The 25,301-nt window shown below is 37.0% G+C and overlaps 1 long non-coding RNA gene and 1 other non-coding gene across 2 annotated transcripts; both read right to left on the bottom strand.

Moving 5' to 3' along the window:
* Nucleotides 1-754: 754 nt before the first annotated feature.
* LOC122302024 lies at nt 755-2,398 on the bottom strand. The gene is made up of 2 exons (XR_006240279.1): nt 2,035-2,398; nt 755-1,448 (listed from the first exon to the last, which is right to left on the bottom strand). It is a non-coding gene; the product is annotated as an uncharacterized LOC122302024 (long non-coding RNA).
* A 12,605-nt stretch (nt 2,399-15,003) lies between these two features.
* Nucleotides 15,004-15,110, bottom strand: LOC122294069. The gene has a single exon (XR_006237482.1). It is a non-coding gene; the product is annotated as a small nucleolar RNA R71 (small nucleolar RNA).
* Between the last annotated feature and the right edge of the window lie 10,191 nt (nt 15,111-25,301).

Here is a 25,301-nt window from a genome sequence, read left to right as displayed (position 1 = left end):
AACCTAACCTAACATATTAACCATATGTCTTGAACATGCAAATCCGTGATTTACATAACTTCATAATTTCATGCAAGTCCATAATGCTAAAAATTCATAGCCATGACCTAAAATAATTCCTCTTCTTGAAATTTATCATCTCCTTGTAACATGCATATGTAAAGAAAAATAACAAATAAAAAACCTAATTTAATTCCATGGCCTATCATAACCAATATTCACCTTGTAATCACTCAAGAAAAAGGCTCTTTTCCAATGCCAGAATTAGTTGTAAAAAGTACCCATAATCGCCGCAATTACATTTTCCCATCGGTTTTTGCATCAGCGCACATTGGATGCCAAAGTTTCTTTACAACTGCTTTTACCAACGATTCAAAATTATCGTCGCAAATGGATATTATTTCAAGCACCCATTCACTGCCACAAATATCCAAACTAAGTGGTAGAAAAAAGCCACACGAGTATCACCCGTTTCGTTGGGAAAGACATTTACTGACAAAAGTTTTTCCCCACAAATATGAATAAAAATGCCACAAAAAATGTGTTTCTTTTACTGAAAATATTTAGAATCGCCATTTCAGTAACTATACAAGCGCCGCAAGTAAGTTTTTGCCTCTTTTTTGAGTGAAAATAATTATTAGTGCCAATTTAGTAGTGCCGAAAATAGTCTCACATTTTAAAAAACTATTTTCGGCAATTAAAAATCACCGGAAATAATCCCTTACAAAATAAAAAAAATGCATTAAACATGATATATGAAAAATACATTACCCATTCATATTATAGGTTTCCTATGTTGTTCACGAGATCATTCATAAATTTGGATTTGTGGTCCATATGCATCCATTTGACCTACAGGATATAGTCTTCTACAAAATAAAAATAAAAAATAAAAAAAACCTTTATACCTAAACAAAATAAATGCTATAAAATAAAAATCTAGAACAAAGTGACAAAAATGAAAAAAGACGGTATGTACAAAATTCTTTCTTTTGTGACCCTTCCGTATATTTTACCCTTCCGTATTTTTCCAGCCACTTCTCCTCGGTTGCATATCTCCACTTCTCTACATTATTGTCCAACCATCCTACTTAGAGCTTGATCTTTGGATTTCTCAATCTGATCTTTCATATTTGAAAGATCACACAGATCGTGCAGAATATGTGTGTGCACAACCATATTGCGAGTCTATTATAGTTTCTACATGGTCCTGATTACAATGCTCTATTCCAAAGGAGAGTTCAAAGGAGAAAGCACATCCAAATTAGAGTGTTCTTATTAACAGATCATTTAAACGTATGTAAAGTAAAAAATAAAAGAGAAACCTAAGAGATTCACAAAGATTTTAATTTTTTTCTTAAACCAATAGGCGACAATGAGTAGTGGGAGAATAATTGTCCTGCTTTTAAATTAATATAGGCTACGTACCATCAAATATGTACAACTTCCTGCAAAAACCAAGAACAGTTTCAGGAAAACTCAAGTTATCATTTCTATAACAAGCATTGGTGAAGTGAATAATTGCAGGAAGTGAATTATCAAATAAAAAGTTAACAATTTGCAGCTTAAAAAATGAATTAGCAGTTTAGCAACCAATTCTGGATCCATCTCAAATGTAGATATAGTCTGGAGAAGAATTTTACTTCTGGTTGCTAAGGGACAATGAAGAATACATATTCTCCACCACGATGAGAAAGCATGTGAAAGAAGTCAAAGAGTTAAAGTTAATAGAGATGTCAATAACAAGTAAACAATTTTTTTTAAACTATGATGAGAGTAAATTGATTATGAAAATCCTTAGTGAATCAAAAAGTTAAATAAGATAGCTGCTTGAAGGAATCTAGATGCAAAAAAATTGAAACTTGTAGATTGATCCAATGCTAGAACAAGTGGAACAAAAATATATCACACCAAAAACTTAAGTACAGATGCATTAGAATGCAGAAATATAGTTTCATACTAACTGGATTCATATCTCTTCAACAGCATGCATAAAAGACAACCAAAAAAAAAAAAGGCTTAAAGACTTCTAACCTTCATCACAAGTGAGCATGTGATTTTCAATACAATACTACAATCCATTGGTAAAAACCCTAATCCTCTGTTTTCACGATGATGGCCATATCGAGAGTTTGATTTGGCATGGGCGAAATGATCTGGATCTGCAGAAGAACACGAGGGACCTTGAAGAGAGGGACAATGTGAGAAACAGATAGAGGGTGAGAGAAGGGAGAAATCAAGAAAGGGAGAGTGAGAGAAAAGGACAAAGAGAGATAGGGAGAGAGTGTGAGACCGAGGTTAGGTATCATTTTGTGATTTTTATAAAGAGAGAGAGCACAAGATAGAGAGGGAGAGATGAATGTAGAGAGAGAAGAGAGACACTCAACGGCTAAGTGAGGCGATGACGGCAACGACACGGCAGTAGCACAACGTAGGAAGGGGTTTAGTGCACAACGTGATGGAGACAGAGACAAGAATGGAGACAAAACACTGACTATCAGGATGTAGCAGAAAGAAATAGAAGGGTGGAAGTTCAAAATATGTTAGCGGCCATCAAGTTTTACTATAAACACTTAAAAATTGCCACAATGAGTTTTGGCGATAATTCTACCGCCGTAAAATTTGTTGTTATTTTCCTTCCCTTACCAGCAGTTCTATTACGGCAACAAAAAGTCACTGCAAAAATTCAAATTTGTGGCGTTTTTCCCCGTCGCTGAAAAGAAAACATCGTTACAGTATAAATCATTTTTTGTGACTAAGTTTGGAAACTGTTCATAATGAAATAAAAACCAAATTTGCTACGGCAATTTTGATTGCACCGCAATAAAATACTATTAGGAACGATTTTTGTTACAACGAGTATGAAATCGTAACATAAATCGCTAGAATAAGCCTTATTTCTTGTATTGAATCATCGTTTCATGAAGTATTTAAACTCATCATTCAAACCTCATCATAATTTATATTCTTGAAATTAATATCCACATAACACCAAAATATCATAATATCCATATAGAAGTGTCCTCTCTAGTTTTTCTCTCTAGCTTTGCTTGGAGAAAGTAGAGGTGGTGGCGCGTCCCTGTTCTTTTGAAATGCGGATTCTTTATTTTTGTTTTGGTAAAAAGTAGCATTCTTCTGTTGTAGACTACTACAATGGATAATCTGCATAATTTGTGGAGTAATCTTCGTTTGAGTGAGGAAGAGGATGCGGCCATTGTGATTGAGGAAGATGTAGTGTCAGAGGTTAAAAGGAAGGGTGATTGTAGTTTGATTGGTAAAATATGGAATGATAGACAGTTTGGAAAGCAGGTGGTGGAGTCTACTTTGACAAAGATTTGGAGCCTGAGTAAACTTACTGTATTACGGGAGGTTGGGAGAAATATGTTTGTGGTGATCTTTGCAACTCATGCTAACAAGCAAAGGATCGAAGACGGGAGGCCATGGCTCTTTGATGGTTAGTTGTTTGTCGTTAATCCTTTTGATGGTCTCACCCCATTACATGATTTGAAGTTTGATATTGCATCTTTTTGGGTGCAATTCCATAATCTACCTCTATTCGGGATGAATAGGGAGGTTGGTGTAAGATTGGGTAGTTCAATTGGGGAGGTCCAAGGAGTCAATGTTGATGAAGATAATGTAGGGTGGGGAAGTAGTTTACGAGTCAAAATTATGATTGATTTGAAGAAACCTCTTGCTAGAGGCAGGACATATACACTAAATGGTGTCAAAGTCTGGAGTCTAGTGCAGTAGGAAAAGCTCCCACGATTTTGTTTTACTTGTGGTCGAATTATTCATGATAATGCCAAATCAAGACAGATCCCTCACCACAATTTGGTGCATGGCTGCATGCTGATTCCAGATCTAAGAATAGGTGGGAGTCATCTCATGAGAATAGCAAGAAGTTGTTCACGAGTGCTGGGGAGGAGATGGAGCAGAACCTGGTGACGGAGTAGCTGTCTCGGTGGAGAGGAAGAGTAACAGTTCTTTTGTTAATGAGGATATATTGAATTTAGCCACAAGTTCAGTTGCTGTTAGAGAGCATTTAAATATACAAGCCGTTACTGACTGTTATGGTCGGGAGGCTTACATTCCTGTTGATAATGTGGAAGGGCTGGCGCCTAAAGGTTCTGAGGTGGTAACAGTAACTGTTGATGGACTACATGTTGGGCTTACTGCAGGGCCATCATCTGGGCTTGCTGCAGGGCCATCATCTGGGCCTGCTACTGGGCCTCTAATTAGGCATGTTGGTGGGCCAAAGATGCATGATCCAATCATTGAAGCCCAACGTATTGAGAGTTCGACTCACAACAATATGTTGTCCAAAAGCAAGGCAGAATTACTAGAAGAACTTGGAAGGATAAAGCAAGACGGCATGCTACTATGGAGGGATCAAAGAAGAAAAGAACTATGGAGGAGATTTCTAGAGGCAAAGCTATTGTTGTTGGCAAAAAGCGAGGTAAAATTTCTGCCCTTTCCATTGATGATGGTGTTTGCCTTAAGAAGAGTAAGCATGAGGGGAGGGACACCAATGTTTTGGTATCGGCAGTGGCTGTGCATCAGCCCTGCCAAAATCAATGAGTTTCATAAGTTAGAATTCCTGGGGGCTTAGGAACTCACTGGAAATTCAAACCCTTTCTAACTTAGTCAGAAAGGAAGTTCCCGAGTTTTTGTTTCTTCAAGAGACAAGGCTACATGCTCGAGTAATGGAAAAGTTGAAATTCAGGTTGGTGTTCTATGGTTGCTTAGCAGTTAGTTGTGAAGGCAGGAGTGGTGGGATAGCTCCATAATGGAAGAAGCAGTTTAAAGAAGAAGTACAAAATTTTACTAAATTCTATGTTCATGTAAAGGTTACTGAGAAAGGGGAAAACATTGAGCCATGGTGGTTGACTGGTTTTTATGGTCAACCAGATGTGAGTAGGAGACACGAATCATGGGCTTCGTTGAGATCTATAAAAGTTCCTGGTGATAAGGGGTGGCTGCTAATGGGAGATTTTAATGAGATTATGAGCAATAACGAAAAGAGAGGGGGAAGAGTAAGATCTAATAGACAGATGAAGGCTTTTAGAGATGTTATTGAAGAATGTCACTTACATGATCTGGGTTTTGAAGGTAATCCTTTCACTTGGTGTAACAGAAGAGAAGAGGGGCAAACTATCAGTGAAAGGCGGGATAGGTTCTTGTCAAATTTTAAGTGGCATTCTTTCTACCCAATGGCTACTGTACTGCATGGTATTGTGGCCTATTATGATCATATGCCTATAATCTTTAAGTTGACTGAAGGGATTCAGAGGCAGTTGGTAAGGAAAAGATTATTTAGATTCGAGGCCATGTGGGTTGAAGCTCCTAATTGCAAACAGATTATTCAAAGGGCATGGAAGGGAGTTGATGGTAGGAGAGAATTCAGAACTGTGATGAAGAAGATACAACATTGTGAAGAGAAGCTTACAGTGTCGAATAAGTCAAGGTTCGGACATGTGCAGAGGAGTCTTAGAAAGGCATAGGAGAAGCTACAATTTGCACACCAGATTGATCCTTTCTCCTAGAACAAATAGCAGCTGCAAGAAGCAAGAAATGAGGTTCAAAAATGGTTACAAAGAAATGAGACCATGTGGAGGCAAAGATCTAAAGCATCATGGCTAGCGGAAGGTGATAAAAATTCAAAGTTTTTCCATCACAAAGCCAATCAAAAAAAGAAAAAGAATTGGATAAAAGGGGTGAATGACTCAAATGGGAGGTGGCAGACTAATGAGGCAAGGGATGAAGTTATTATAGAGTACTTTACTACTCTCTTCAAAGCTGTTGCTATACCTAGAAATATGGATTTTTTTACAAGGATTAACTAGCAGAATAACCCTAGTTATGGTGGAGCAACTTGATTCAAGTTTTACACAAGAGGAAGTGAAAACAGCTCTTGATGAGATGCACCCTAGAAAGGCACCTGGTCCAGATGGTATGGCTCCAATCTTTTACCAGAAATTTTGGTCTGTTGTGGGTAAGGATATTATGGATGCTGTTCTTCTTGCTCTTAATTCTGGCCATTTCCCTGCAATATTAGCCACACTTTTATCACTTTAGTCCCAAAGAAAAACAAGCTTGAGCTAGTGTCTGATTATAGGCCAATCAGCATTTGTAATGTTATCTAGAAGTTGATTTCAAAGGTTCTAGCAAATAGACTAAAGAGAATACTGTCATCCATCATTTCTCCCTCTCAAACAACATTTGTCCCCGGAAGATTAATAACTGACAATGTGTTAGTTGCTTATGAGGTGGTGCATTTTCTAAGAAGGAAAAGAAGTGGAAGATATGGTTTTATGTCTTTGAAGGTGGATATGAGTAAGGCTTATGACAGAATTGAATGGCTTTTTCTTGAGGAAGTGATGAAGTAGATGGGTTTTAGTGCAAAATGGATGAAATTAGTGATGCTTTGTGTCAAGTTTGTTTCATTTTCAATTCTAGTGAATTGAGTGCCTAAAGGTCTTATTTTCCATTCGGGTGGATTGAGGCAAGGGGATCCTATTTTACCCTATCTTTTTATGCTCTGCCCAAAAAGCCTTATATTTTTGTTGGGTCAGGCTAATACACATCAACAAATTGAAGTAATTCGAGTATGTAGAGGGGCTCCAAAGCTAAACCATTTATTGTTTGCAGATGATAGTGTTCTATTCTATACAGCCAATTTGCAAACCTGTTTAAAACTACAACATAAGCTGGCCATCTATGAGCAAGCATCAAGACAGAAAATAAATTTTGAAAAGACCCCAATAGTGTTTAGTCACAATGTGCCACCAATTATGCAGTTTTGGGGGGTCCAACAATACCAGCAATATGACAAGTGCTTAGGTTTGCCACCTATGTTTGGAAGAGGGAAATATCAAGCTTTCTCAGTTTTGAAGCATAGAGTCTGGTCTAAATTGCAAGGTTGGAAAGAGAAATTCCTGTCTCAAGCAGGGAAAGAAATTATGTTAAAGGCAGTGACCCTTTCAATTCCAACCTACACCATGAGCTATTTTAAGTTACCAAAGTCTCTATGTTTAGAATTAGAGGGAATGATGGCCAACTTTTGGTGGGGATAGAGAAAAGAAGAAAGGAAACCGTGTTGGGTGAGCTAGCATAAAATGTGTAATCCAAAACTTGAGGGAGGGATGGGTTTTAAGAGTTTACAGCTATTCAACAAGGTTCTCCTAGCAAAGCAGGGGTGGTGGATTATGTTTGATGAAACCCCTCTACTCCATAAGGTTTTTAAGGCTAGATACTTCCCTATATCTAGTTTTCAAAATTCTACTTTAGGTGGTTCCCCTTCCTATGTTTGGAGAGGCATTTGGGAAGCAAAAAACAGTTTACTTCAAAGCTACAGGTGGCATGTTGGGAATGGTTTGTCAATAAAAATTTGGTTTGATTATTGGCTTCCAAATCATAACTCATACCTGCACTTTCTGATTTAGTATCTCAAAGTGAATATCCAATTGCTTATCTGATGCAGAATGATCAAAGCAGTTGGGATATAGATAAGGTAAGAAGCCTACTACCAGTTCGAGAGGTAACTGGGGTGCTTAGTATCAAAGTACCAATAGAAAATGTGCTAGATACCCTTGTTTGGGAGCATGAAAAAAGTGGAATATATAGTGTGAGAAGTGCATATACTTTTTTCACTAATTTGGAGTAGAACAGATAGGAGGCAAAGAGTTCAAGAGCTACATATCAGAAACTGCCATGGAAGCACCTATGAAACTTCATATACCTCATATAGTTAAAGTTTTTGCATGAAGGGTATCTAAAAATATTCTTCCTACTCTCAGAAATTTGAATACTTTAAGATTATTGAAGATGCAAATTGTCGTTGGTGTCAAGTAGAAAAGGAAGATGCAAACAATGCACTGGTTTACTGCCCTTTAATTCTTGATAGTTGGCTGTAGTTCTTTCCATCTCTCAAAGAATCTACTCATAAGGTGGATTTTTTAGAACTTGTTCATGCTGTTATAAGAAGAAAAGCTGAGGGAGAGTTGGAGAAGTTATTTCTGATGGCATGGGGCTTCTGGTATAGGTCCAATCAGTGGATGTATAAGGAACAAGTTTTGACACCAGACCAAGTCCTAGAGCATGCCTTATCATTATATCAAGAGAATAAAGAAGTAGCAGAGGCATTAAAACTTGGACAGAGGTATAGATGCAGTTGGCAACCACCTCCTTCTAGTGTTTTAAAACTCAATGTGGATGGAGCTACCTTTAGTGATCAGTGCAGGTCTTGTATTGGAGTGGTGTTAAGAGATGACAAAGGACACGTATTGTTTGTTGCAAACAAACCAGAAAATGCACTTGCTGATCTAATGGAGATTGAGTTAGTTGCAACATTAAGAGGTTTGCAGTTGTGCACCCCTTTAGGAATTTCAAAATTACAAGTAGAAACAGATGCTTTGCTTGTTGTTTAGGAGCTGCAAAAAGAAGGTTTCTCCTCAACTTTGTGGGGAAGTTTAGTTCAAGAAATCAAATCTCTACTCAACAGGCATCCAACATGGAATGTGCAACACAAGAGGCGTGAAGCAAATGGAGTAGCTCATGCATTGGCTCGATTTGCATGGAATCTAAATGATATAGTACTTTTGTGGGATTCAATCCCAAATTGTATTTCCCAAGCTACTTGGGCAGACTTATCTTTGTGATATTTGGTTTGTTTTGATGAATAAAGTGCTATTTGTTATAAAAATATATATATCATTTCACCGAAAAGTTTAAATGCTCATAGTTTTTTTTTATTCAGACAGTTCAACCTAATTTCATTAAACTCTAAAATCGTATTTCTAATTGAATCACACCTACATGCCTGAAACACATTAATCCACTGCATATACCCTCAAACCACATTAACTCTGCAAATTGATCTTGTAGCACTTACAAACTCATAATTTGCCTCCAAGTTAATTCATCTCTCCATTAAAATGGAACTCATATTCAATTATTGGACCCAAGAGATATGCTCAATTGACCTCATACTATATATAACCTGTGTGACCAACCCCAACTCGTGAGCCATGTCTTGAATGCCTTGCTATTGTACACCTTAAAATGTAATCACATGACCAAAAATCCTTAATTTCCACTTGTCCTATTAAACCTACTACATGCTAACCAATATTGTAAGAGAGTGAGAGAGCCATACCATAAATATGGTTGCCCGTTCCATAGTAAAGAGCCTTGCTAGGATCCGTGGTATCAGGGATGCCAGCTGGTTGGCAACAACCCAAAAATAAATTGAAAAATAGGCATGATTTCTCATGAGAAGTGTATGTGTAGAAAAAACTAGAGTAAGTCATTGTGGAATAAGTAAGGGCTGAGTCAAAGAATTAGCATTGATGTACCAGAGGTCTAGACTGGCAAAAGTTCATCCATTAATAATAATAATATCCACAACTCACTTTAACTTTCCAAATAATATTATATAGCACCAATTGTTCATCACTTATGTCTAGGGGTGTAATCGGTCTGATCCGGTCTGGGGGAGGTCAGAAATTGAAAATTTTGGTCCATCATTTTTGCTGAACCGAACTATTAGCTATTGGTCTGGTTGGTCCATGAACTTTTTTTCCTCTTTTTTCTTTGTTTTTTTTTTTTGACAAAAACATTAATACAAAAAAATAACTAAATTAGTAAAATTAAAATTAAGTGATCTCTTTAACATTTTATATATGATTAATGAACATTAAATAATTTTATTTCATTGTATATAATTTTTTCCAAAAATATATAAATATATACATTTGGTCGGTCTCAGTCCGGTACGGTCCAAACAAATTACACCTTGAGACCGACCATTAAGACTATCAGTCTAGTTTGGTCCGGACTGAACCATTAGGTCCGGTCGGGTTTTTTTATCTGAACCGATAGTCTTACACCCCTACTTACGTCCAAGTACAATAAACCGAACACGGTTTGTCACTTGACTAAAAAGTGCATCTTAATAGATACAAACAATAACTAACGTAGACAGGACTCTACCTCTAAGGCTCAAGTGGGATTAGTAATTCTTCCTCGAGAAACTCCTCTTAGGCTACATTTGCATCAAGGTCTATAGTTCTGATAAATGAAACCATATGTAAGTTAAACATCTATGACAATACCACTAATGAGAGACAATGTAGATGGATATGTATGCACCGTTACATGTACATATTCTATTAACATATATTTTTATATGATGAGAAATCACACTTTGGCAGAAACACATGTATTCATAGTCGTGGCGAGGAATCACCCTCTGAATAAGAAACTATATAAAAGTATGGCTACTGATTAAGTATATACGCAATGTAACAGCTCACCAGAAATTTAGTGGATAGATTTCTTTAGATGTTAGGAACATCGTTAAATCCTCAAAAGATTTCATGAATCAAGTGATTGCTTATGATTTAGTTTGTGTGTTAGTATAGTTAGTTTCTTACCCACCATGGTGACAAACGTGTCTTCTTATTTATTTGAGGGACTTAGGAGTATGAGATTGAGAAATAAATTGCACCATTATTCTCAGATGATTATTTAGGATTTTACGGGACAATGTTACAGTTCACATTTTCTGAGTGAATAGTACCTGAGAGTGCCTTTTGATTTAACCAAGACACTTAGGAGTCAAATTTTGTTAAATGACTTGCACCACTAGACTCGTATGAATTTTAGAATTCTGTAGTGCAATATTATTTTTTGCAATTTTTTCAGGTAAAATGTAACACCTGAGATAGTGGCATGTGGAACCCAATTAAGACGATTGCCAAATCACTATGTGGATGGTCCAAAATAGCCTTGAGGAGTATTTATTATACACTTGGCAAGTTCCTTGGTGAATAGTATAGGACACTTGGCACTAGGAGGAACCATGAGATGGGAATGTGAGGGAATTGAAGACAAATCAAGCCATGTGATCATTCCACCTAAGCCAAACACTATTCCATCTAACCAATTGTAATAGCCCATCGTTTTGTGACTTTTGTCCACTATTTTTGGCTACGAAACCCCCCGTAAATAGGTTACACAGCCCCTCATGTCAGCCCTCTCTCTCTTTAAAGGAAACCCCATTCATTTCCTTCACCATTTGGTCATTTTTCATTCTCTTGTTCAGAGAGAACTCAAGTGAGAGCTACAGACAATTTTCCTTGCAATTTTCGCATTGCATTTTCCAGCCCTTTTAAAGTCGATTCTCACTCAACTTGTTCATATATTTTGTTTCAATTTGAGTATAGTTTTCATTGATATAGTTTGGGTAATTATTCATGGAGCATTCATTGGTAAAAATTTGGTTTGAACATGCAAAGGTCATGCTGGGAGATAGTTTGGATGATTGTGTCAAATCTTGATGTTTTGATGAAGGCTGTGTTAATGTTAGGGTGGATATTGATATGATAAAATTATAACACAGTTTTATACATTTGGATTTGATCCAAAGCATGTTTGCATTTTTATTATAGAGATACACACATTTTCTTTGAAGTTGAAATTGGAACACACAAAATGGTTTATGTTTTGAGGTTGTGATATTTGTTAGTTCTAGAAACCTAGTATAATGGCTATGAAATTCGTATATGCTGTTCTTAAGACTTTCATTTATGTGGTAAAATTTTTATTTTTAAGATATTTGGCTTAAATCTTTGATGGAAGCATGTTTTACATGCAAAGGTTTGATCAAAACTCAAGCTTGAAGCTTTCAGGCTGATGGTTGTGTTTTGATCAGATTATTGCCATGTGATGCTAGGTTTGATTCTAAAAGCAATTTAGAACTTGAGTGTGAAATATAAGATCATATTTCTTAGAGCTTTATTGCATGAAAATCAAAGATCTAGTATTTAATTCAAAGATCAAAAGCATGCCATACTATATTCGGATGTTTTAGTCCAAACTGATTGTGCTATGTAATGTTTTGTGATTTTTTGTTATTGATCAAGCATGTTATTACTTAGTTTTAAATGTTAAACATGTTATGTGGGTTATTTATGGACTTTTGAACTAATTGGAGTTGTTTGGAAGGTGTTAGACCTAGAACCTCAAGAGATAGTTCTATTTGACTTGGAACTTGATGTTTTTGGCATTGCTATTATGAGTTGGATTTTTATGGTATGCTTTTGTTTTTGTCTTAGCATGATTTTAGAACTTTGGATGTAATTATTGTACATCACAAAATCATTCTAAGTACGTTAGATGGAGGTTTGGTATATATGCAATGAAACCTTGTTTTTGGCCTATATGTGGTTTGGCCCAAGTATGGTTTGTGTAGTCGTGTTTTTATTTAAATATGACAAAATTTACATAAGGAATATAAATTTTAGTTGGATTTGGAGTTAGTGTGCAAAATCCGTATTTCAGGGGCAAAATATTAATTTCCAACATGTAGAGGGGCAACTTTACTATTTAGCCCTAAGTGAGTCTTTATGGTTGTATGACCTTTAGTGAGATATTCTAACTTTAGAAAAATATCTCATTTTAGTTTACACATTTTTACGTACTTTACGCTACATTCGCTGTAAGTTAGTATCTAACTTACTCTCAATGTATTTTTATATATATGGTGGTTATCCATACATGCCATATTCTTATCACTTATTATTATAAATGCTCTAATATGCCATGCCATGTCAATAATTTTTAGTACATGCTTAACTATTACGTGTCATGTTATGCCATGTCATTTATTACACGTCATGCCATGTCTCATGCATAGAGTATGTGAGGAAAAATATTTTCAAGTGAGTGGAGTTTTTATTTTTATCACTACACCAAGTGCTAGGATGGGATAATGATAAGTGTGATTTTTATTACTATTTTATTTATGAAAAGTGTCAGTTTTCCCTCAATACTATTGACTTTATTTTTTTTTCTATATTTTTTTTCTTTGATTTGAAGGAATGAGAAGATTTAGTGTGAAATGAGAGCATTTTGGTACAAAAGAAGAGACTAAAGATCCAAACCGACGAGAGGTGACGGGATCTGAAGAGAGCCGAGGAGATTTGGGCAAGGTGCCTTGTTCCGCAGGAAGTTAAGAGATCATCTCACCCAAAGGCGAGAATAGTCTTTTTTCTCGGTAGGCGAGGAGACCAGAATTGGTAACAAGGCTCTGTGCGGTTAGATTGGCTGACTAGTCTAACCGATCAACTTAAAAGACCAACCTTAATGACATCGTGGGCACCAACTAGCAAAAGGGCTAGAAAGTAATTTTGATCTAGAGAAAAAGAGAAAGAAATCACAGAAGGAATCCACAAGAAGTCCAAGTTCAGAATACACTAGGAAATAGCCTGGACATGCATGAGTGTTTTGATCATAAATTTCTACTCACATATCCGATGGATGCAATTCTAGATGGGTTGGAAAGCCATATTAAAGGATTGCAACTTTGTCGCTAATAAGAATTTCTAAATTCTAACTCCTAGAGCTCGTAAAAGGCTAAAAATATAAGTCATAGAAGTTAGGCCATTTTTTAGGCGGAAATCATAAAAACATTAAGGTTTCTTTTCTTTCCTATATAAGCATATCATTAGCACAAAATTAACGGAGGAGAGCCAGAGTTTTAGAGTCCAATATTCTAAAGTTCATTCTTTAAGTTTCTTTCATGGAGGCGGATCTGCGTAGCAGAGGTAAGAGCTGTGCTTCATCAACCGACTCTAACGAAGAACACTAGTTTTATTGTTTTTCTTTTTAGTTTTTATTATGAACTAATTTTATTTTCTATAGCTTTGATGTAGTCAAGCATTGAACATACAATTAATATTCTAAGTTATTTTATTTTAAGTATTTCCATGATTGAGTATTTATTCCTTGTTCTTAATGCTTGCAATTTTCTAGCTAATTTTTGTTCGATCTATTGAATCGCAATGAAACCGAGAGGTGATTTGTGATTAGAGATCAAGGATTAGGCACTATTAGTTGAGCGAAAGTAGAGATACTTTACCGCGATTAGTGTGTTTTTTAAGAAAAATCCAAAGAACATAATGAGTCTCCAATTAGTTAAATTCACATAAAGATATGAAGTTATTAATTGGAGATATTTTCAGTATTGTTCGAGAGAAAATATTGAATAGTTAAGGGATTTTTATGATCAACGTGGGATAATTGGAGTTCTCTAACAAGGAAGAATAAATTGTGTGGGGTTCCCTAGGTGAAATCAAATGCTCTAGATCTATATTTATTATCTTTAAAATCTTAATTTTAATGCTCTTTTCTTCAGTTAAATTTAGATAATCTATTCTTTAAATTTTAGTTTTCAAAATAGTAATTTATTTAGTAAATTTTAGTACTCAATAGCATAATTAATCTCTGAGGTTTCGACATCCGTTTTCTTTGAAACACTTAACTACTTGTTACAATTCTATGCATTTGCAAATATTTTCAATACAACAAGTTTTTGATGCCATTTCCTTGGATTATTTATTACTACTTGATACTAGCTAGATTTTTACTACTTTGGATTTTATTTTTAAAAATTGGATTAAATTAGATCTCAGTTTGGTTTTTCTTTTCAAGAATCAAAAGTGCATGCCTCGATCTAAATCATTAGAGCATACACTTTTCAATCTCGAGATTGAATGAACCTTATGTTAGATTAATAAAGAGAAAAAGAAAGAGGTCGCCACATCTAAATTTAATGTGGCTGACCAGGAGCACAAGGCTTTAAGAGACTATGCCATGTCCTCTGTCAATGGGGCGACATCTAGTAAAAGGTGACTAGCTATACAAGCCAATAACTTCGAGTTCAAGCTGGCCATCATTCAAATGATTAAACAAACCATCTAGTTTGGGGGGCTGTCACAAGAGGATCCTAATGTCCATATTGCAAATTTCCTAGAAATTTGTGATACTTTTAAACACAATGGAGTAACAGATGATATGATTCGATTGAGACTTTTACCTTTCTCACTTAGGATAAAAAAAAGCAAAAGTTTGGTTAACTCTTTGCTGCTTGGCATCATAACCACCTGGGAGGAATTGGCACAAAAATTCTTAGCAAAATATTTCCCTCTGGCCAAGACAGCGAAGTTACGGTATGATATTACTACTTTCACCCAAATTGAGGGTGAATCATTATATGAGGCATGGGAGAGATACAAGGATTTATTGCACAAGTGTCCACATCACGACCTCCCATGTAACAGCTAGCTAAAAATTCACTGTTGAAATCTCTATTGACTTTAAGAATCTCGTGAAAACCCCATAAGTTTTCATGAATTGAAAAATCGCACAGGTTTTAGTCTGTTAACATAGTTAGTGTTATCACTCACTATGGTGGCAGAAATGTAATTTTTATTATTTGCCGTAGTTAGAAATGTCAGAATACGTTATGGACTGTGCCACTAGACTCAGTTGATTATTTAGAATTTTATGACGCAATAACTCATTTTCATAATTTCGGACAAAACGCCTGTTTGAAACGGTGAAATTATTTTTAGGGACACTTTGGGGTTGAGTTTTGGTAAATAATTTTCACTGTAGGTTAATATTAATATTTATGATTTTTTAGTACTAAGTTTATTATGCATTGTTTTTGAGTGAATGGTAACCTCGATAAGCGTACTAAGTGCAATGTTTTAATAATCAGTAACCTCGATAAGCGTACTAAGTGCAGTGTTTTTAAAATCACACCGTGGAATGTCCAATTTAGGTTAAAGAAGTTTATTTGAACACTTGGCAAGATCTTAGCCACACATAGTGAATAGTATTAGACACTTCGCACAAAGAGGAATCATTAGATGGATTTGTAAAGGAAATTAATGTGTGAGATCATGCCACCTAAGTAAAACGTTATTCTTTCATCTGATTAATCAAATTGAGCCAGATCAAAGAAAGTTTCAACCCTAGTGAAACCCTAGATGGGTGGAATCCAATTGAAACCCCAAAAGCTTGGTTGAAACCGAAACCCTCAAGTTGGCCTTTAAACCCTTTTTGATCCAATTTTTAGTATTGTATTTAATCATTTGATTAAATAACTTCCACATGCTATTAATTTCTCAAATTCTTGTTATGACATCATTATCCAACCTTTTAAACCTTGTAAATTTGATTGGATCATGAAAAATTGAATTTGGGCTTGATAGCATCTCGAAACCTAACCAAACCCCCTTTAAACCCCAAATTGAAGTCCACTTGGTTGAGGCCCACCAAGGCCCACGAATTTGGCCACCTTGGCAAAGGTTCTTGAAGAAGTTTCCTCCTCCACATGGCAGACTATCCACTGCCTTTGGCTACACCCAATAGTGCCTTGATGTGAAGGAGAAATCCACCTCATCAACCTCCATACCTCACAGCTTCTGCAGGCAGTCCTTTACCCCTCACTATTCTCCACTTTATGTCACATAGCTACCTCCAATAAAGGGTCATTCAAGCCCATATCTCCCCCCTACAGAAGCCTAAAGTCATGCAAGATACATTTCTTTCCCTTTCATCACTTCTTCAACCCGTTCTTAGAGAGAAACCCAAAAGAGCTCTCTTGGGCAGATTTCTGGGTCTTTTTACGTGGAGCTTTTTGACCCTTTGTAAGTATTTTCACATGATTCCCCCTTGATAAAAGTTGTTTGAATTGGAGTTTAGTTTTTGTATATATATTATTCATCTCATTCCATGGTAATTTGATTAGTCAAAAGTATTTTTAACCATGGAAAGGTCATTCTAGGCATAAAATTGGAGAGTATGTTATGTTTTGGAGTTTCTGACCAAGCTAATGGACATATCTTGGTTAAAAAATTTTATGGAGTGTTGTTAGCATATGTTTATGAGTTTCCATTAAGGTTTTTTTGCATGAATAAAGTTTTTGATGATACATTTTCTTAGATCTATAAACTTGAAAACTGGAAGTGGAAAAATAGTTTTTGTTTGGAGAAAGTTTGAATATTTCGTGGTTTGATCTTACTCTAAAGGATTTCATATTTTTATATGATAATTCTAAGTCTCTTATTTTCATGTTAGGCTGTTATTTTGAAGATATTTAGTATTATTTTTAAAGATATGATTTTTCTATGCAAGAGGATTTCGGTTAGGCCTAAGATTTGATGTTTTTGGATTAGATCCATGTTTTACTGAGTTTTAGCCATGTGATTTTATGTTTGATGGTTGATCTTCTTTAGAATACATTTTTAAACCATGTGATATTTTAGTTTGAAGATCTCATCTTTTTAAGCCATGGATCAAGAGATTGATCAAAGCTAGTTAAGAAAAAAGTTTTTGTTTTTGGACTCAGTGTAAAACCAAAAACTCCAAGTGTTATTTTGTGATTTTGGTGAGTTTAGTTTGATGATTTAAAGCATTTTTGATCTTAGGATGATATTATGAATATGTTAGAAGTAAGATTTGATTTTTTTGAATTCTTGGAGATGTTTTGATTTAGGGTCAAAGCTTGTGATTTAAGAGTTTGGATTTTTTTACAAAAAAAAGTTTGGTGTTAATTATTAGATTTTTCCAAATGGATGTTTTAAGTATGGTCTTAAACTTAGGATAGGAAGATCTTTGTTGAAACATTTTGGTTTAAGCATGAGTTTTGAAGTTGGAATGAATTGCAACAAAAATCAAGAGAAATGGCTTATGGATGTTTCGGACATAGTGTGTTTTTCATAGTTGTGATTTTTTTAAATTTTTCTAATTCGATATTTGAGTTTAGGACAAAATTTACATGAGGAATGTAAATTTTGAAAATTTTGTAGTCGAGATGTGAAATCCTTAAGTTAGGGGTAAAATGATCATTTTCCCACATGTTGAGAGTAAAATGGTAATTTTACTCTAAGTTAGCTTGTTTTCATGCTTCTAATTGTTAGTGATTAAATTTCTAATTTTTTGGAATCACTATTTTCAGTTCCTCATGTTTCGTGCTTTATTCTCGTAGAACATGATGATCGAGGTAACTTAGCTATTAACTTACCAGCAATTTACTGTGTATGGGTGCTAATTAAAGGAACTGCAGTGTATGTATGTGTGTTATCATATATGTCATGCCATGCCAAGTTATCATATATTTTTCTGTTACACATAATTTATTTTGTCATGAATTATTCATCTATTACATGAGATATTCTGTCACATATTGCTATACAGTGCATGTATATCATGTTAAGTATGTTATTTGTTACATGTAAGTCATGTCACATAAAGTTCACTATTGCTAGTATGCTATGTTACGAAATGATGTTTGTTGCATGCCATGTCAAGTTACGAAATGTGTTATGTCCCATGTATGTCCCCGTGCAGTTAAGTTATTGTTCAGTTTATTGTGACTACACCATCATGGTAACCCCATGAGATAAGAATAAGCAATCATGGTGACCCTTGAGATAAGAATAAGCAATCATGGTAAACCCATGAGATAAGAGTAAGCAATCATGGTAACCCCACGAGATAAGAATATACCATCATGGTAACCCCATGAGATAAGACTAAGCAATCATGGTGAACCTATGAGATAAGAATAAGAAATTATGGTGAACCCATGAGATAAGAATACACCATCATGGTAACCCCTTGAGATAAGAATAAGCAATCATGGTAACCCCATGAGATAAGAATACACCATCATGGTAACCCCATGAGATAAGAATAAGCAATCATGGTGACCCCATGAGATAAGAATAAGTTTAAGATCAATTCCATGGTAAGTCAAGTTTCAGATCAAGTTCATGTTATGTTATGTTATGTTCACGTACATGTTATGTTTATGTTCACGTTAAGTTTCAAGTTCATGTTCATATCATGTTATGTTCATGTTTATGTTATGTTCAAACTCACGTTCATGTTATGTTATGTTCATGTTCACGTTAAGTTTCAAGTTCAAGTTCATGTTCATATCATGTTATGTTCACGTTTATGTTATGTTCAAGCTCACGTTCATGTTATGTTATGTTCATGTTATGTTTCAAGTTCACTTTCATGTCATGTTATGTTCACGAGCATGTTATGTTCAAGTTCTCGTTCATGTTTACATTATGTCTCAAGTTCACATTTCTATCATGTTATGCTCAGGTTTATGTGAAGTTTCAGCTCATGTTTATGTTATGTATGTTCACATTCATGCTATGATTCAAGTGCATGTTATGTTTCAAGTTCATGTTCATGTTATGTTGCTAGTCCATGTTATATTTTAAGTTCAAGTTCATGTCATGCCAAGTCAAGTTCAGTTCAGGTTATGTCAAGTTATGCTATGCTTACTTGCGACTTTAGTTATGCATTCATACTTTTACTGCCATGCATACATCATTAACCTGTATGGGAGTTTCCTGTTAACGTACTAAGTTTGTAATCAAATCTCACCGTGGTAGTCCCAACTACCATTCCCCCGAATGATAGGCGATGTGACAGGATCAGAGCAGGGAGCGGACCTTGGTAGACTAAAGGAGGTTGACTAGATGCCGCAGACATGACACAGAGCTTACAACTTCCATAGTTTTTGGACAGTAATCTGGCCTCGTTAGTCGAGTTACTCGATGAACTTCCTCAATAGTGTATTTTGGTAATGTAAATCTGGAGTCTGGTCTCCAATGTTTTTGAGATTACAGTCTTTTGAGACTCGAATGAAATCGTGGATATTTATTTTGTTAAGTATGCTTAGATTACAATTTAACTATTTGGGATATTATAAGTTTGGTGCATAGTATTGCTCCAAAACAAATTATCCGTTGCGAATATTGCGTAATGCTAGATGCATGTTAGGAATATTACATCTTATATGTTATGAACAGGGGTAGGTAACCTTGTGTTACATGTCCCGATGCTTCAAATGTCCGCTCAATCCCAAGCAAAAATTTGGGGGTGTCACACCCTAAACTGGCTTCAAGTACAGACATTTTACAATGGTTTGGTACCCACAAATTGATCTATGGTTGATGCAGCCACAGGAGGAGCATTAATGAGTAAGACCCATGAAGCCGCATATGAACTTTTGGAAGAATTGACATCCAACAACTATCAATGGTTTGCGGAGAGAGCAATGCCAAGAAAGACGGCTGGAGTTTTTGAACTTGATTCTATTACGACATTGGTGGGGCAGATGGCAAATCTATCACAACAACTAGATTAGATGAACGTTAATGCTATTCAAACTATGTTGTTTGTGATCATTGCGCAGGAAATCATTCAAGTGTAGTAGATTGCCAAGTGGGGAATCCTTTTGCCCAACCGAGTTATGAACAAGCCCATTATGTGTCCAATTTCCAACGTCAAAGCAATCCTTATTCAAACATGTTCAATCCTAGATGGAGAAATTACCCTAACTTTTCATGGAGCAATAATCAAGCACTGGCTAGACACCTCAGCAGTTTCCACAACAAGAGAAGACACTTGAAGATATGTTTGTTGAGTACATGCAGAAGATTGATATGGTGATCCAAAACAACTCGGCTTCAATCTGCAATCTTGAGGCACAAATCGATCAGCTTTTAAACAAGCTTATCAAGAGGACAGCAGAGACATTTCCACCAACACTATGACCAATCCGAAGCAACATGTCAAAGCCATAACATTGAGAAGTGGGTAGACATAGGACTAGCAGTAAACAGTAGATACCAAGCGAGATTGAGAGGTATGGAACTATAACATCCCGCTCCTCCTTCTTTCTACATAAGAAAATTCTGAGAACAGAATTTATTACAAGAAAGGGAGGATGTAACAACCTACTCCTTCTCTCTACCAATAATGAGTCTCGTCTTGCATGCCAAACCTTGAAGGCATGTTTTTAATGTTAGCAGTTGATTCTTAAAGTATGCCCAGTGTTTCAAAGCTCTCGAACATTTTAAATGTCTTGGAAATATTTATATGGGATAGTTCCAGTATTATCAGATCAAGCCAAATTTTAAGTAAGACAATTATAATATTTTTGAAGAGTTCAAAAAATATTATAATTGTATAAAAACCATTTTATCTAAATGACTTTAGTTATTTAAAATATTATAGGATTTAAATTATGTGAAAACTCTAATTAAAATTAGGTGGTTTTATTCTCTTAAAAGTAATTAGCAAAACTTTATCATTTTATAAACTAAATTTTAGTTTAAATAATATTATATCTTAATTCCTCTTAGTGTTTTTTGTTAAGTTAGTATTTACGCATTTTCAAATTAGTATTTAAAGTTTACCGTTAGATCGTTTTGAAGACCCCAAGGTAAAGGGTTGGGATTAAAACCCGAGCCCCTATCTCTTTCCCTCACTTTTCCTTTTTCCCTTTCCCTCTCTCTCCTCCCTCCCTCAGCACACACGCATGCATCCCCTCTACCTCACCTGATTCTCTCCTTCAAGCCACCTAGCGCCGTCGTGCACCACTTGAGGCGTCGCCAACCACCATGGTAGCTCCCCCTCATGCCGGCAAGCACCATCCCATCGAACCCAACCCCTCACGACAGCTTGCTCTCCCTCATATGAGCACCTCTCTCCACACGGGTTCTTCACCCATTCAGCCACCACGATGTTGCCATGACCGCCTTCTTCATCCTCTCCCTGACCTGAAGCCCATAGCTACTCCCTAGACCCACACACAAACCCATCTCCTACAAGGGTTCAACATACCCATGTCCAAGCTCCACCACCCACGGCCTCCACCTACCATCACGAGCCTCCCTTGATCACCCACGACCTTCCCTAGCCTCCCTTCCTCCAGCCCCTCCCATGCTCTCTCACTCTCTCATGGGTCATCCACGACCCACAACTAGATCCACTACCCTCGAGCCACCATGCTGCCACTCCAACACAACCACTAGCTCCATCAACCCCCCTAAGCTCCTTCATGGCCAACCCAGCAACCAGCCAAGCCTCGCTCTCCATTTCCCTATTTGTGACCCATGACCAAACCTTGTAACCACCATGATGCTGCCGTGCTCCATCCCTCACCTCTTCAAGATCCACCACCCCGCACGCCCCAACAACCCCCAACCACCGTGAATAGCCACTGTACATGGCGAGCCGCCACCCATTAACTCCCACCATGTTAGCCACCCTCGCACAACCTAGATCTACCAGCTAGAACCCTAGATCCAGCCCTAGAGATAGTCCTATTGTAAGGTCATGGCAGTGACCACGAAGGAATGGTCACCACCCAAGCTAGTGGCTTCCAACACCACCATGTAAGGTCGTGTACATGAAGTGTTGGGCATAGTTGTGTAGTGTGCTGTGTAGTCGTGTCGTGGACTGTGTTGTGAAGTGTGGTTGTGAGGTATGTACTGTGGTGGGGATGTGGCTTGGAGTGTACACGTGAAGTACACATAGAGTGTACTCTCGTGGTATAGTGTGGAATGGGAAGAGTACACGTGGAGTGTACTCTTGTGGCGTGGTATAATGCGAATAGAGTATACGTGGAGTATACTCCATGCGGTAGAGATGCACCATATGGCAGGTGTGCCATAGTGGTGATGTGGCATTGTGTTGTGAAGAGAGTACACGTGGAGTGTACTCCATGTGTTGAAGCAATGCACCGTGTGGTGTGCCATAGTGGTGATGTGGCATAGTGTGTTGTGAAGAGTGTACTCCATGTGGTTGAGTGATGCACCGTATTGCGTGTGTGTTGTAGTGGTGATGTGGCATAGTGTAGTGTGAAGGCAGTACATGTGGAGTGTACTCCATGTGGTGAAGCGATGCATTATGTGGCGTGTCATTAAGAATGGTTGCGTAGTTGTGAAATGTAGAGCGTGATGAGTAGTGTCAAGAACTGTGAAACAGTGTCCCAAAGTAGTTGTGATGTGACTGTAGTCCCAATGACTGGTGTTGTTGTGTAGTCGTGTTATGTCTGGTAGTACGTGTGAAGTGTTGGGAACTGTGAAACCGTGTCTCGAAGTAGTTATGATGTGACTAGTAGTCCCAGTGACGGGTGTGACCGTATAGCAATATTATGGCTGTTGTAGTGTGGAGTGACCGAATGGTGTAAGAGTGACGTAGCGGGAACGTGATGGGATGCCACGATGTGGTAAGAGTATGTGAGGAACCATACTTGTGATAAGTGAGGAGTTGGCATAGAAGTGACGTAATGGGACGTCAAGTGACGTGACAAGGTCACGGTGTAGCTTGGGAGTAGTCTCAAGCCATGTGACGTGACATAAGGTGTAGTTTTGAGTAGAGTCATGTCGTGTTTAGTGTTGGGATGAACTTGTAATGGGACAGGAAGTAGAAAGGGTCCTACCAACCGAGTAAGGGAAGGTTGGTATTGGAGTATGGAGCTTGTTTACACAAGCGAGTGTTAGTAAATTATATGTTGCTCTTAGGTGATAAAATGGAGTAGGGCACATGTGTATCTAGTTAGGGATACTTAAGAGCCCAAGGATAGGGGGAGAGTGTTCCAAGTGAAGTGTAGTGCTATTTATAGTTTAGTTGCTTATGTGCTAGATAGAGAATGATGCTAAGGTTATGTGTATGCATGTAGGTTGGTTGCCATCTGACATGGACTGCATGGTATGAGAATAGCATGGAGATGAGGTAAGTATTATGTCCATACGCTTCTAGAGTTTTCTAAAGATAAGAAAGAAACGAAAAGAAAATATTTCTCTTTACGACGCCTTACAAAATGAATGACGTTTTACGAAAACATGCTAAGTCTTCAGGTATATGTACGTAATGGCCATTCTTGACAGCCCTTTTTTATGCATCCCAAGTATGTAATTGTATGCATGTGATGGATGACTATATGTAGTGGATATTGGATGTAGTCTTTTTAAAATGAAAATGCGGGGCTTCCGCCTCATACTTTTACGAAACGATGCTTTGAGCGATGCAAAGAAAGCATTTTTAAAAATGTCCCTGTGAATTGTATGCTTTTGGATGCCACAAACTGATGGTATGGATGCCATGGACTGATAGTTCCAACGACGCCCCAATGATATGATGTTTAAGTTTATGCTTATGCTTTTTAACGTTGCTTTTCCATGAACAAACTGACTAATGAAAGAATGGAAGAAAGGACTGGATGAATGAATGCCATGATATGTGAAAATATGTAATGACCACCATGAGGACCAAACGCATGAGGGTATCAATGAATGGACAGATTGTAATGCCAGGTAAGTAGTGCTGGTAGTGCCCCCAGATCAATGGATTCCCAACTCCCGACCATTGGCTGAATCAGGGTCCAAAGGTTGATCTGCTATCCCTAGCACACGGAGTGTAACGGTGTGTAACGGTCGATGGAAAGTGATAAGAGAATGCACGAGTCTTCAACCTCTTTAAGAAATGAAGGCACTGGTGGGAGAAACATTTTACGAGAAGAAAATTGTCCCTTTTTATAAAAATCCCTGCCCAATGATGTTTTCAAAATGAATGCATGCTTATTGTCTTGTATGTATGTACATATGTATGGGTGACGAATGCATGATTGGAATCCTATGTTGCTATATGTTTACAGTATGAAGTAATGCTTACCGAGTATTCGACTCATTTTAGTTTTTTATGTATGCCTCTCCCCCCATAGGAACTAAATGAGCAGAACACGTTAGGACCGACACGGCCCAAGGGAAGAGCACGGAAGTCGTTCTAAATGTACGAGAGGCGTTTTTATTTTAAGTTCAATGTTTTCCACGGTAAACCTCTCTTATTCTCAAAGCACATTTTATTTTATAACTTAGAGTCTTGCACCCTGGGTATGGAAGTAAAATTTTTTAAATCGAACAGTAATGCTTGTTTTCCTTTCTAAAATCACTTTCTAAAAAGTCCCCCTTGCAAAGGCAGGCTTTACAGGAACTCTCTGGGTTAACATAGTACAGACAATAGGCGTCGAATGGGACATAAGTAATTAGTTGCCAGAGTGAAATCAAACACCCAATGCCAGTAGTGCCAACCTCATCTTTATCATGATGTACTCACAGTTGGTGCAAATTTGTAAAATGTGATGCATTAACTACTGGAGCACACATCTCAAGGGGACATGTGTACATCCACATGTTCATATTTAATTAACCACGTATATGTTGAACAATATTCCATGTTCATGTTCTCTTTATGTTAGTTATAGTTCATGTTGGTTTTTAGCTCATGTCAGTTTTCAATTCGTGTAAGGTCATGTCATTTATTTGCCAAGTCATGTCACTATGCATTCATGCCATTTTACTATCATGCATATTCCTATATAATGCTAGTAAGTTGGTAGTTGACTTGCTGAGGTTTGTAATCAAATCTCATTTAGTTGTCCCAATTACCTTTCCCCCGGAAAGATAGACTATTTTCCAAGCTCTGGAGAACTAGTTGAGGACAAGTTGGATGAGGCCGACTAGGCCCCAATGCAACGTTGAGTAGATTTTGGTTTCAGTTCTCCAGGCTATCTTGGCTGAGTCGCACGACCGGCTCAGCGAGTTAGCATTGTAGTTTTGTAATTTAGAACTGTACTT

Source organism: Carya illinoinensis, chromosome 1 (genome assembly GCF_018687715.1).
Source record: "Carya illinoinensis cultivar Pawnee chromosome 1, C.illinoinensisPawnee_v1, whole genome shotgun sequence".
Lineage (NCBI taxonomy): Eukaryota > Viridiplantae > Streptophyta > Magnoliopsida > Fagales > Juglandaceae > Carya > Carya illinoinensis.
Note: the sequence above shows the minus strand (reverse complement) of the source record. Positions and strands in the feature narration are given on the sequence as shown.